Genomic DNA, 12,947 nt, shown 5'->3' on the forward strand with positions numbered 1-12,947 from the left:
CAGTTGTCCTGATCTCTGTCAAGCCACTGGTCCCCGCTGGCTCCAGAGGGGAAAGGGAGGCCGGTGACCTTGCCCGGCTCCTCTCACTTAAATCCAAGTCACTTGCAAGTCACAGCATCATCTTCCCAATGTCATAATCTTCTTTGAGAACAAAGGACAAACAGCTTTCCCTTATCCTGACTTTGCTGGAGATCATTTTCCTGAGTTCATAATCCCAGATCTACTCATTTCCTTGTTGTGTGACCTTGGGGAAGTCATTATCCCTTATCTGAGCCTCAGTTTTCTCCTTCTTAAATGGGGATAATAGGTACATTATCTGCCTCATAGTGCTGTTATAAGTTTACTAAAACATGAAGTATTCAAAGTATGTTTAATACATATTATCACATTTGAGTACCTCGAATATCTTGTAGACTACCTTTCTCACTTCATGGGGGGGATTTAGACCCAGGGAATGAAATGATTTATACAAAATCACACATTGGATCCTAGACCTAGAACAGATAGGTGTCTCTTCTAGTCCAACCTGCTTGTTTTACAGAGAAGGAAACTGAGGCCCAGGGAAGGGAAAGGAATAGTCCAAGGTCACATACAGTAAGTATCAGAAACAGGATTTGAATCCAGATCTTCTGATTCCAAATCCAGCTCTCTTTCAGTTGCACCAATGGAAACCTTGGAGCCAACTTTGGCCACTTCCCATTGTATGGCTCTGCTCAAGCCACTTCTCTCTGAGCTACAGTTTTATTATCTGTAAAATGGATATAATGCCAACTGCACTATCATTCCCCACATGGTTTGGGTTAAATGAGACAATAGCTTTAAAAGGACAGTGTAAGAGGTAACTAGATGGCACAGTGGATAGTGCACCAGGCCTGGAGTCAGTAGGATCTGAGTACAAATGTGGTCTCAGATACTTAATACTTCTTAGCTGTATGACCTTGGGCAAATCACTTAACCCCAATTGCCTCAAAAAATAAAAATAAAAATGGACTGGGTAGATTCCAAAAGGTTTGTAAATTAAAACACCCAAGACATGCAATACAATCACAGACATGGGGGGGGCTCTCTTCAAAATGATAGTTACAGAGAAAATGCCTGGTATGTTGAATCTGTGGAGTACTAGAAAAATGGGTGCAGGTGCTCGTCCTGGAGGCATCAAAAGCAGATGTTGTGGCACTGATATTGACTTCATATTTCACTCCGCATACTGATTTCTTGATGGGAAGGCAACGGGCTTAAGTCCAGAATGATTTGATAGAATTTGCATCCAGCTTATTCATCACAGGGGAAAAATGTGCCCAGCCATGTGCTTATTACTTTCCTGATCAGAAATGAAATCTTACCTGGGGGCAAAGGTTCAGCCATAGTGGGTGATATCAGGATGGTCCTCACTTGGGGTGGGGAGCACGGTGAGCAAGTGAATAAGAAAAGAAACAGCCCCTACCCCATTGCTACTAATTCCTAGGCTATAATTGTTGAGCTGATTCGGATCGATCCCTGGATTTTAGTTCAGAAAACTTGGGCTCTGCTCCTAATTTTGTCTCTAAATGACCTGTGACCTTGGGCAAGTTTTTTCTACTCTTTAAGCATAAATTTCCCCAACTATATAAGGAAGGACTTAAGTTTGATGATCTCCAAAGTATCCGACTAAACTCAAAGTAAAACAAAATTTTTGCATTGTCATTAAATTGATAAAAATTATATTTCAACTGGCATGGTTTCTCAAAGTGCCCATTTATCAGAAACTGACACAATTTATTTGACTTCTCTAGCACCTTCAGCTTTCCTCCCCTGGTCTGTTTTGGCGTCTCCATTTTTTGCAATATCAGCATTTCCCTTTTTCCCTTTGGGTAACTTCTCTCCATTATCTGTTGGTATCTTTTGGGCTCCATCATCCAGAGGGTCAGGTTTGGCAGATCCACAAAAATCTCCTTTGTGAACCCTGGTCTTACCTCCTATAGCATCTTCTTCAGCCTTTCTCTTGGGTATGTTGGGGTCAGTAGTGAGGTGCCTCTTCTTAGGATTCTACTCTAACATCTGTGGTCATTCTACAGGACTTTGAAGTTTTTCTTTGTCCAGTGGAAAAAGACAAAGGGAAACAAGATGGCAGGGGCCATGTTTAGCTTTCTTAGGAGACTAGACAATCTCTAAGACCTTTTGGTTCAATGACGCTAGAATCCAATTTACAAACCTGTTGACCAGAGGCTGCAAAAGGCAGATTCAGGCTCGACCTAAAGAATGAAAGCTGTCCAAATGGACTCTCGGAAAGTTTTCCTTCCCCTCCATGGACGTCTTCAAGCAGAAGTTGGATGGTTGCTTATCTGATCTGTTGTCGTGGGATTCATTTTGAGTTGTGGATTGAGTCAAATGGCTGCTAGAGTCCCATCCATCTCTGAAACTCTGTTTCCATGCTCGGCGCCTTTTCTTTTTGCAGTTGATTTTAACTATCTTTTTTTCAATCCCCCTACATGTCTCCCATATTCTTCTCTCTTTCCTTCCAGAGAACTATCCCTTAGTATAAAAAATGAGAAAAAAAGAGAAAGGAGAAAAAAACCTGACAAAAATATACTTTTTTCTGAGGTAACTGGAGTTAGGTGACTCACATAGAGTCATACAGCTATTTGAACTCAGGTCTTCCTGACTTCAAGGATGGTGCTCTAATCACTGCACCATCTAGTTGCCCATAAGAAAATATTTCTTCAAAGCCCAGCCTAAGTGTAGAGGGGCATATAGAAGAGAGGTATGAAATTTTTCATCACAGAAATTCACAAAACCTATTAAGTTCTCTCTCTCTCTCTCTGTCTCTCTCTCTCTCTCTCTTTCTCTCTCTCTCTCTCTGTTTTTCTCTCTCTCTCTTCTCTCTCTCTCTCTCTCTGTCTCTCTGTCTCTGTCTCTCTCTCTCTGTCTCTCTGTCTCTGTCTCTGTCTCTGTCTCTCTCTCTCTTTCTCTCTCTCTCTCTCTGTTTTTCTCTCTCTCTCTCTTTCTCTCTCTCTCTCTGTCTCTGTCTCTCTCTCTCTCTCTCTTTCTCTCTCTCTCTCTCTCTCTCTCTCTCTCTCTCTCTCTCTCTCTCTCTCTCTCTCTCTCTCTCTCTCTCTCTCTCTTTCTCTGTCTCTGTCTCTCTCTGTATGTGTATGTGGAGTACATACAAACCTGTATGTACCCGAGGGTGCTTGGCTATCTGGAGCAGCAGGAGGGTCACTTACACCAGAGAAAAGAGATAGTTGAAATACTTATGTAAGTGGGGAAGAGGAAGGAGGGCAGATGTCTTCCTGTCCTGCTGCGGGGCTACAGTGTATCAGCAGACCTCAGTTTGTTCAGTTAATTTTTTTGGTGCCTTTGAAACATCCCAAACCAGATGGTGGAAATCACAGGGTTAACACCATTCAAAAGCGGAACAGCTGGCTTGTGGGGACAACCGGCTTTTCCTGAGTGTTAAGGGGCCTTATTACAGTTCCAGTGTTCTTGTAATGTGCTTTATGCCGGCAAAGGTATGTTGCGAGGGAAATACAAAGAAGGCATAATTCCAATTCTTTGCTCGGTGGTGTTCCGTAAACCTTGAAGCTACTGTACAAATATATCACAAAACCTGGGAAATCCATCACCACAGGAGAAAAGAGCAATGAAGAGCTTTACAAATCCTTTTTGGCCTTCTGGGTCCCAAAGCTTCTTTTACCCCATTCCCCTCCTCTTGCTCTCAGGCAGGGGGGAGTGTGGTACAGCTATCCCCCAGAATCTGTGGCCGTAGCTAGTGCCGGAGGGTGCAGAGAAGCTGGGCACTGCTGCCATGCCTTAGGCAAGGCAGGAGGAAGAAAAATGGAATAATTTACACTGGTTCTGCTCGGGTCTGATTGGCATGGCCAAGTCAGGAGAGCCTGTGGCAGACCTGATTCAGGACTAAGTTGGCTTGTCTGTGCAGCCTGGGAGTACGAAACACAAACTGCCACTTTACATAAAGGGCTGAAGCCTTGGGGAGGCGAGCTCAGTCAGACAAATAGAGTTCAATTCAATTTGATTGAATTCAATGTCTCTCATATTTTGTCTCCTAATTCAATATGGAATTCCCAGGCTGAATGTGGAATCATGGAATCTGGGAGATCATGCAATCCAACTTGTACCTGGATAAGAATCCTCCCTATGATATTTCAAACAAATGACCTTGCAGCCTTTGCTTGATGACCTTTGACGATGGAAAATTCTCTCTTTAAAATTATTTATTTTTTTCTGAGCTAAAAGAAGCCTTTCCATAACATAAGAGAATTTTAAAAAGTGGCACATGAAACTACAGATCTAGTATGTACAACTTGCTATTTGTTTTAGATTTAATAAAGTTAAATTAAATAGAAATATAAATAAAATTATATATATTAGATAAAATTATCATGTAACTTTTTTGCCCTCCCCTCCCCTTTTCCTATGTATCCTAGCTATCATTAAATTCAAATATGTGTGCACATATATTACATATATACATACACACATATGTATGTGGGCATAGATCTATATCTATGTATCTAAAATCATTCAATGCTTCTATTTTTCAGTTATTTCTCTGAATACAGATAGAGTCTTCATATAAGTCCTTTATATTAATTAGGGTATTTATAATACTCAAAATGACTTGGTCATTCAAAGATGTTCTTAAAACAATATTATTGTTACTATGTACAATGTTCTCTTGGTTCTGTTCATTTCTCTCTTCATTATTTTGAACATGTCTGTGATGACCGCGTTAGCACCCTGGATACCTTAAAATCAGCGGGAGTCAGGATAAGCCAAAGTCCTTGGCCTTTATTCTTGGCCCTTAGTGGTAGATGTGAAGGGAATGGACACATAGGATCTCCGTGTCCTCACCTCTTTGTCTCCCGCCCAGAAGTGACCCTGGCTAATCTTACTCTACCCCCTAGTCCCTCCTACAATTCTCTGCATACACCAAACAATTGGGCCAGCACAGGATAGTGAAAAGAGCCATTTTCCAAACATATTCTTATAGAGTATTGTCCAATCGGTAATTAGCCTTAAGTGCTCGATTGTCTGACCTCAGTGTATTAATTCAAGAGTTTCAGCCCTTTACATATGTCTCTCCCTTTTCCCCCTGAGATCACCAGGTTCATCATTTCTTATAGCACAGTATCTATCACAATCATATACCATAACTTGTTCAACAACTCACAACTTCTGAGAGACATTTCACTTTTTACCAGCTTCCCAATGATAAGTTTTTCCCAATATCTACTCTAAATTTGTCTCTATAGAAAATCTCTGCCTTCTTCCTACTTCCCTTCTTTGGGGCCAAGCTGGAAAGTCCTAGTACGCCTTCTAGATAACAGTCCTTCAAATGCTTGAAGTCAGCCATCATGTCCCCACTGTAGCATCTCTTCCTCAGGATAAAGGTCCCCATTTTCTTCACGTGATCCCTGTATGACTTAAGACTGTATGAACTTACAGGTATAAGACTATGATCCTTGCGTGAACTTAAGAGTCTTCACTATCTTGTCCTCCAGAGATATTCCAAAATGAAATATTAATGTAAGATGTTTTGCAAATCTTAAAATACATCATCATCATCATCTTCATTATTAGCATCAGCATTACCATCACCGCCATTACGATTGCCAATAACATTACCATCATCATCACCATTATGATCACCATTGTCCAAAGGGTAGGTATCGTATAGGTTTGTGTCAGACTTTATAAACCTCATTAACAAATGAGATAAGTATCATTTTGACTATGAAATTTGAACCTATCTAAAATATTTGGAAAATGAGAAGATACCAATAACAAAATACCTTTGATTATTTAAGTTAGTGTGTATATTGTTTGCAAATTAATATAGGTACCCATTTTCCTAGTGTCACAGTAACAGATATTTAAAATAAAGAACTTTTGTCTGGGCATTAAAAAAAAAAAAACAAATGAGATGATATTTGTGAAAACACTTGGTATAGTTTCTAGCACACAGTGGACACTAGATAAATGCTTAATTCCCCCCTTCCTCTTCATTGATTAAAATGTTAAATAACAGAACCCTGGGGCACTTCTCTGTAGACCTTTGTCCACTTTGATATCAGTGCTTCTGCAATTTTTAAAAAATATCTCAGCACTCTGATTTGGCCTTCCAAAAAAACCTATTATGAACTTGGTCTGGAGACTTTGTTTTTAGAGTTACTTATCTCTGGGCAATGTAATCAAACCATTTTCCCCAGGAGAAAAATTCTTTCCCTACCGCAGTCTTTGCTTAGTACGATCAAAAAATGTTAGTTTTGCTTCAACATGAAAGGCATTCAGTTTTGAACATGGAAGGCTTTGTATACAGTAGGTATCTAATAAATATTTGTTGTTCTAAAGGATGAATGAAAGCATTGTTATATACTAGGGGAGATGCAAAGTAAGATCTGCTTGTGCTTATAATCTAGAATGGGGGCTATAATACATGCAACAATATGAACTATTATTAAGATGGATAATATTAATGAAAAACCATGTTATATTATTAAAAAGTGAATTACTGGTTGAGGGGGAAGAGTTGGAATACTCCTTGCTCCCCAATGCCATTTGCAGGTTCTCTCTCTACCACTACCACTCTTCCTTTGCAGTTTACTCAAGCTATATCTACTATCCAATCAAAATTCTTGTAGTTGTCTGGTGTCTAACACCCTCCAGGATGCTCCCCTGCTTTCCTCAGTGAATTCTATGCTTGACTCAGAGTCTTTCTCTCCTTTTCCACTCTTGCCCTCATACTAGCTATCTTAAAAATACATACTGAAATGAAGAGAGCCATCTACCCCCAAAGAGAGGACCATGGGAACTGAGTGTGGACCTCAACATAGCATTTTCACTCTTTCTCTTGTTTGCTTGCATTGCGTTTTCTTTCTCAGGTTTTATTTTTCCTTCCAGATCCTATTTTTCTTGTGTAGCAAGATCACTGTATAAATATGTATACGCATATTGTATTTCACATATAATTTAACATATTTAAGATGTATGGGATTACCTGCCATCCAGGGGAGGGGGGGAAGGAGGGGAAAATTTGGAACAGGAGGTTTTGCAAGGGTCATTGTTGAAAAATTACCCATGCATATATCTGGTAAATAAAAAGATATAATAAAATAAAATTTAAAAAATACATACTGAAATTCCCTCCAATCTCCTAAACTCAGTTCTTCAACTTGCTTATTTCCCATGACCATTTCCATCCCACCTTGGTCACTTACAAAGATGGTCATACTCTTGACCTTGCCATCTACCACGAATGAACTACATCTGTGTTCTTTTATCTGATTAGACTTTATTGTCACTCTTACACTTGTGCAAAAGTGGAAAAAATCATGCAGTCCTTCTCACTGGTCCACTGCAAACTTGATACACAACCTCAACTTGGCCCTCACTGCTGCTAGGCATTTTTTCTATACCTCATTTATTGAGTCACTATTCCATCCTCCCCAGTAGCTCTGCCCAACCTTTTCATCTCTTCTCAAACCTCCCATGGCACCTCCTTTTCATATACTGTCAACTGAGAACCTGGTCTGATATTTTACTGAAAAAATACAGATATTCTCTGAGAGTTCTTTCTTTTCACTCTTGATTTCATGTTACCCAGATGCCGTCTGCCACTTCCTCCTTCTCTAGCCCTGTCTCACATGAAAAGGTGGCCCTACTTGTAACAGCAAACTCCTTTACATGTACAAGTGATCCTATTCCATCTCGTCTTCTGCAGCAGGTTGTTCCGTCTTTCACTCCCACTTTCTCACTTCTCATCTATTTCTGTCTACTAGCTGCTTTTCTGCTGCCTACACATGTCTCCCCAACCTCCAAAAAATCCTTCACTTGATTCATCTATCCTTGCAAGCTATTGTCCCATATATCTCCTAGCTTATTTGACCAGACTCCTTCAGAAAGTTGTCTTTAGTAGGTACCTCAGTTTCCTTTCCTCTCGCTTTCTTCTTAACTCTACATTCTGGCTTTCAATCTCATCTTTCGTTTGAAACTGCCCTCCTCTCCAAAGCTGTCAATGATCTCTTACATGGATCTCTTTCCTGCCTTATCTCTAACTCTTGGCTTCAGCTAAAATGCCACCTTTCTACAAGAAGTCTTTACTCTTCAGCCATACTTTTTTTTTTCTTTTTTTTTCCTGAGGCTGGGGTGAAGTGACTTGCCCAGGGTCACACAGTTAGGAAGTGTTAAATGTCTGAGACCAGATTTGAACTCTGGTCCTCCTGAATTCAAGGCTGGTGCTCTATTCACTGCGCCACCTAGCTGCCCCCAGTCTTACTTTTAAATTTCAATTTTTCTTTTGTTGGTCATCTCAGATTTATCCTCTATGTAGCTTATTTGTATTTAGTTGTCTGGGACAGCAAGGTGGCGCAGTGGATAGAGCATTGTGTCTAGAGTCAGGAAGTCCTGAGTTTAAATTCAGCCTCAGATACTTATTAGCTATATAACCCTAGGCAAGTCATTTTACCCTGGGTGCCTCAGTTTCCTCCTTTGTAAAATGAAGTGGAGAAGGACATGGCAAATCATTCTAGTATCTCTACCGAGAAAACCCCAAATGGCATAAGAGTCACATATGACTGAAAAATGACTGAACAGCAAACATAGTTGTTTACATACTGTCTTCCCCATGAGATTGTGAGCTCCCGGGGAACAGGGACTATTTTTGCCTTTCTTTATATCACCAATGCTTAGCACAATGCCTGCCATATATTAAGCATTTCATAAATGTTTATTGACTGACTAAATAGCCATATTATTTGACTCAGAGATCCCTCTTCTAGGTATATAATCAAGAAGGGTACTGGCAAAAAGAAAGGCTCTGTATGCACCAAAATGTGTATATAAGTACTTTTTATGGCAACACAAATTATGGCATGATAATATAATGAAATATGACTGTACTATGAGAAATAAGCAAAATTAAGAAAAGAAAGAAACATCAGAAAACTTATATGAACTGATATGAATAAAATCAAGTAAATAGTATCAAGAAAACAATATATACCATGACTGCAACAATGTAAATGGAAAAAAAATTGCCAAAACTATAAAAGTGAGTATTGTAAAATTATAAAGACCAAGCTTGGAGCCAAACAAGATATGTGAGAAGTCACCTCCCCTTGATACTTTGTATAGGTGGGGTCCATGAAAAGGGAATATTGTACATAACTTCTGATATTCTAATGTATTGTTTTGATTTGGTTTGGTAATGTTTGGTTTTTTCTCTTCTTCTAAAATCTTTTGTTATAAGGCAAGGCTTCTTAAAGTTTTCTCACTCACGACTCCTTTTCACCTGAGAAGTTTTTATATGACTCCAGGGATATAGGTATATAAAATAGGTATACAAATCAAATATTTACTGATAATGAATCATAATTTCATGATCCTCCACATTCAGTGGATCCATATAGGGTCGAGACCCAGAGTTTAAGAAGCTTTGTTATAAGGGATAGCTCTTTAGAAGGGAAAGGAAGAATGACACAGGGGAAAGTGCAAGAGGTAAAAATAAATATCAATAAAGAAAACCAAAAAATTGGCAGAGGAGTCCTTTGAGTCCTCTGAAACCCTTCTTCTATCTTTAATGAAATACCATTTTTTTGTTCTATTCTCCAACAAAGAGATGACCCTTCTTCTTTCCAAGGACAACTCCTACTTTTGTGTCTTAATCCCAATAATTCTCATGTTCACTATGTCCAAAAACGGATGTCTCCTTTTTCTCCTTAAGGCTGTTGCTTCTCTACTGGGAGGTGTGTAACATGCTCCATCACTGGTTCTCTGGAATCGTGCTTGGTCATTGCATTGATTAGAGATGAACAATTTTCAAAAGGAAAAAATGCAAACGATCAGCAGTCATTTCAAAATTATTCAAATTCACTAATATTCAGAGACATGCAAATTAAAACAGCCCCCTCATGCCCATAAATTTAGTCAAGCTGGTCGAAAATGGGAAAATTTAATATAGAAGATGTGGAAAGACAGATGTGATAATTCATTGTATTGAAGTGTAAATTGGTACCATTCTAGAATACAATTTGGATTCATGCCAGAAAAGTTAGTAAATTGTTCATACCCTTTGACCCGTTAGATTAGGTTTACACACCAAGGAAGATAATATAAGACCCGACAACAGGAGTGTACTGGAGCTTAGAAGAGCTAATTTCTGCATTTCCAGTGTGAGCATTTATATCTCAGAGATTGGCAAGTGCTACAAATCAGGGCTCGATTTATTGTTTTGTTGATTGTCTAGACTTAAGAAAGTGATGGCGGAAATGTTAATGATGCAGCTTAAACTTAAGAGTGTGTAGGGTATGCGATTTTTTTCTTTTGGGGAGTCATTTGTTAAAAATTTACCAGCACACGCCTGCACCCAAACCAAATTATTCCTAGCAGAATTATTTATGATAGCGAAAAGCTAGAAACAAAGTATGTGCCAAGCACTTGGGGATAGCTGAAAAACTTGTGGTATATGAATGCAATGGAATAAAATTGTCCCATAAGGAATAACTAATAGGAGAAATTTAGAAAAACATGGGTAGTCTTGTGAAGTGATTCAGTGTTAAGAAAGCAGCGCCAAAAGAACAATAAATATGATGACTCTAGTAATACAAAAAAGAGCACACTAAAGAGTAGTCAATGTCGGTAACAAATTACAAAAGTTGAGTTTCTTTTGTATTAAATACGACAACATCATGAATAGTTGGAACAGGGGATTGTTATCATAGGTTTGTAGATCTAGAGCTGGTAGGGTCCTCAGCATCTATGTAGTCCAGTTCCCTCATTTTACAGAAAACTGAGACCCAGGGAAGAGAAATGATTTGATTAAAGATACACATTGGATTTTAGCTCTAGAGATACAAGGAACTTTGGAATCCATCAAGCCCAGCTTCCTCATTTTACAGAAGGGGAAATTGAGTCCTGTGAAGGAGAAGTGACTTGCCAAGGTCATAAAGATGGTTAAAAATAAGAGTGAGGATTTGAACTCTTGTACTCTCACGCTGGAGCCAGGGCTCTTTCTGCATCACCACATTCTCTTTACCAGATGAGGAAACTGAGGCACTGAGAGGGAAAGTGATTTAACTAAGGTCACATAACTCAATAAGTAAAGCCAAGATTCAAAATCAATTGTTTCTGACTGCCAAACTCTCCTCATTCTAATTTTTTTTTTTCATAATGAGAGTCTAGATAATCCAGTTCAAACTTTAGGCAGAAGGTAAGGAACACAAACAGAGGAGAGGGTGAGATGGGTATGGATTGAGGTCAATCATAAGAATATTTGGAAGAGTGTAAGATTGGTGAAAGATTCCCTCAGCCCCAAACTGGGAATCCCTGGAAACTCCTCAGTCATTTCTCTTTTCTGGGCTACAACCTATCTTTTAGGAGTCTGGGAAAAGATGTTGCAAAAGCAATGATTCTTGAACTGCATTGGGAAGGTCAACAGACACATTGAGATTGTCGGGACATGAATCACTGAATATTTTATGGATCCAGGCAATATTCTATCGGTGGGCACAATTTCAGGTTGAAATACATAATGTCAATTGTGGTCCCCAGCTCCACTTTCCATCAGTAAAACGTGACATTGATGAAATGCCAAATGTAAATATTCCTGGGTGGAAGTACAAATTTCAAACAATAATGGCCTCATGTCAGACAATATAGAGAGGAGAAAGTTGCTTAGAACTCAATATTATACTTGCTAATGTAGCTGCACCTCCAGTGCTCAGACACAAAGCTGGAGGACCAATTCCTAAATGCAGCATGGGAAATATTGACCCACAAGGAATCCGGAAGACAATGTCCAGGACTGAAGGGTCCTTTTCAGGGTTGAATTTCCAACACATCTCTCAGAATCTCAATCTCTCTCTCTCTCTCTCTCTCTCTCTCTCTCTCTCTCTCTCTCTCTCTCTCTCTCTCTCTCTCTCTTTCTCTCTCTCTCTCTCATTTATATGCATGAGTGCACTGGTGTGGAGAACTACTGATGGGAAAACTTCCCCCCTTTTATATTATAAAAGTATTTTAATATGTTTTATTGATTGTTTTTGTGTCAGTAATTTTTGAATATGTACTTCTCCTTCTCTTGTCCATGATCCATCCTTTGTGTAGAAGATGAAGAAGGAGAAGGAGAAAGAGGGGAAGGGAAATATAATAATAATATAACTGACCCAGCCAAGTCTGATGATATATATATATAATACACACACACACACACACACACACACACACACACACACATACATATATAATATAATATTCCACACATCTAGTTGCTCACCTCTGGATGAAGTGAGGGAGGTATATTTTCTCTTCTTTGGGGATAAATTAGGTAAAAGAATTCAGTGTGTCACAATTTATAATGTAAGAAGTTTACTTTGGGGCAATGAGAGGGGACTTCCCTTGCTCACACAGCTATTATGTTTCAGAGGCATAATTTGAACCCAAGTCTTTCTGTTTCCTGTCTTCTTTCCCATAGCCCAAGGCAAAGGAGGCAGCATCATTTAGTGGAAAGAGAACAGAACTTAGAATCAGAGGTTCTGAGTTTGTATTCTGGTTTTGCTGTTTATCACTTGTGTATCCTTCAGCCAATCCTTTCTTTTTTGGGGGCAGCTAGGTGGCGCAGTGGATAGAGCACCAGCCTTAAAGTCAGGAGGACCTGAGTTCAAATTCTGCCTCAGACACTGAACATTTCCTACCTGTGTGACCCTGGGCAAGTGACTTAACCCCAAATGCCTCAGGAAAAAATATCCTTTCTTTTCTCTGGGCCTTTGTTTCCCTTTATGAAATTCAAGAATGTCTCCTGAGATCCCTTTAACTCTAGATCTAGGATCTTTTGGTTTCACCACAGGAGCCGAGTTAGTCCTCCTAAGTAGGTGATGAAAGCCCAATTCCTCTGGGATACAATAAAATGCTCATTGCCTCTATCAGAGCAAACATTTTTAAATGTTCCTTTGTTG

General features: G+C 39.3%; 1 protein-coding gene across 2 annotated transcripts in view; it reads left to right on the forward strand.

The window, feature by feature from the left end:
* LOC141548583 (ETS-related transcription factor Elf-4-like) overlaps positions 1-12,947 on the forward strand; it is a 133,853-nt gene that overhangs the window by 65,208 nt on the left and 55,698 nt on the right. The gene's annotated exons all lie outside the window — the stretch shown is intronic.

This window comes from Sminthopsis crassicaudata, chromosome X, assembly GCF_048593235.1.
Source record: "Sminthopsis crassicaudata isolate SCR6 chromosome X, ASM4859323v1, whole genome shotgun sequence".
NCBI classification, from domain to species: domain Eukaryota; kingdom Metazoa; phylum Chordata; class Mammalia; order Dasyuromorphia; family Dasyuridae; genus Sminthopsis; species Sminthopsis crassicaudata.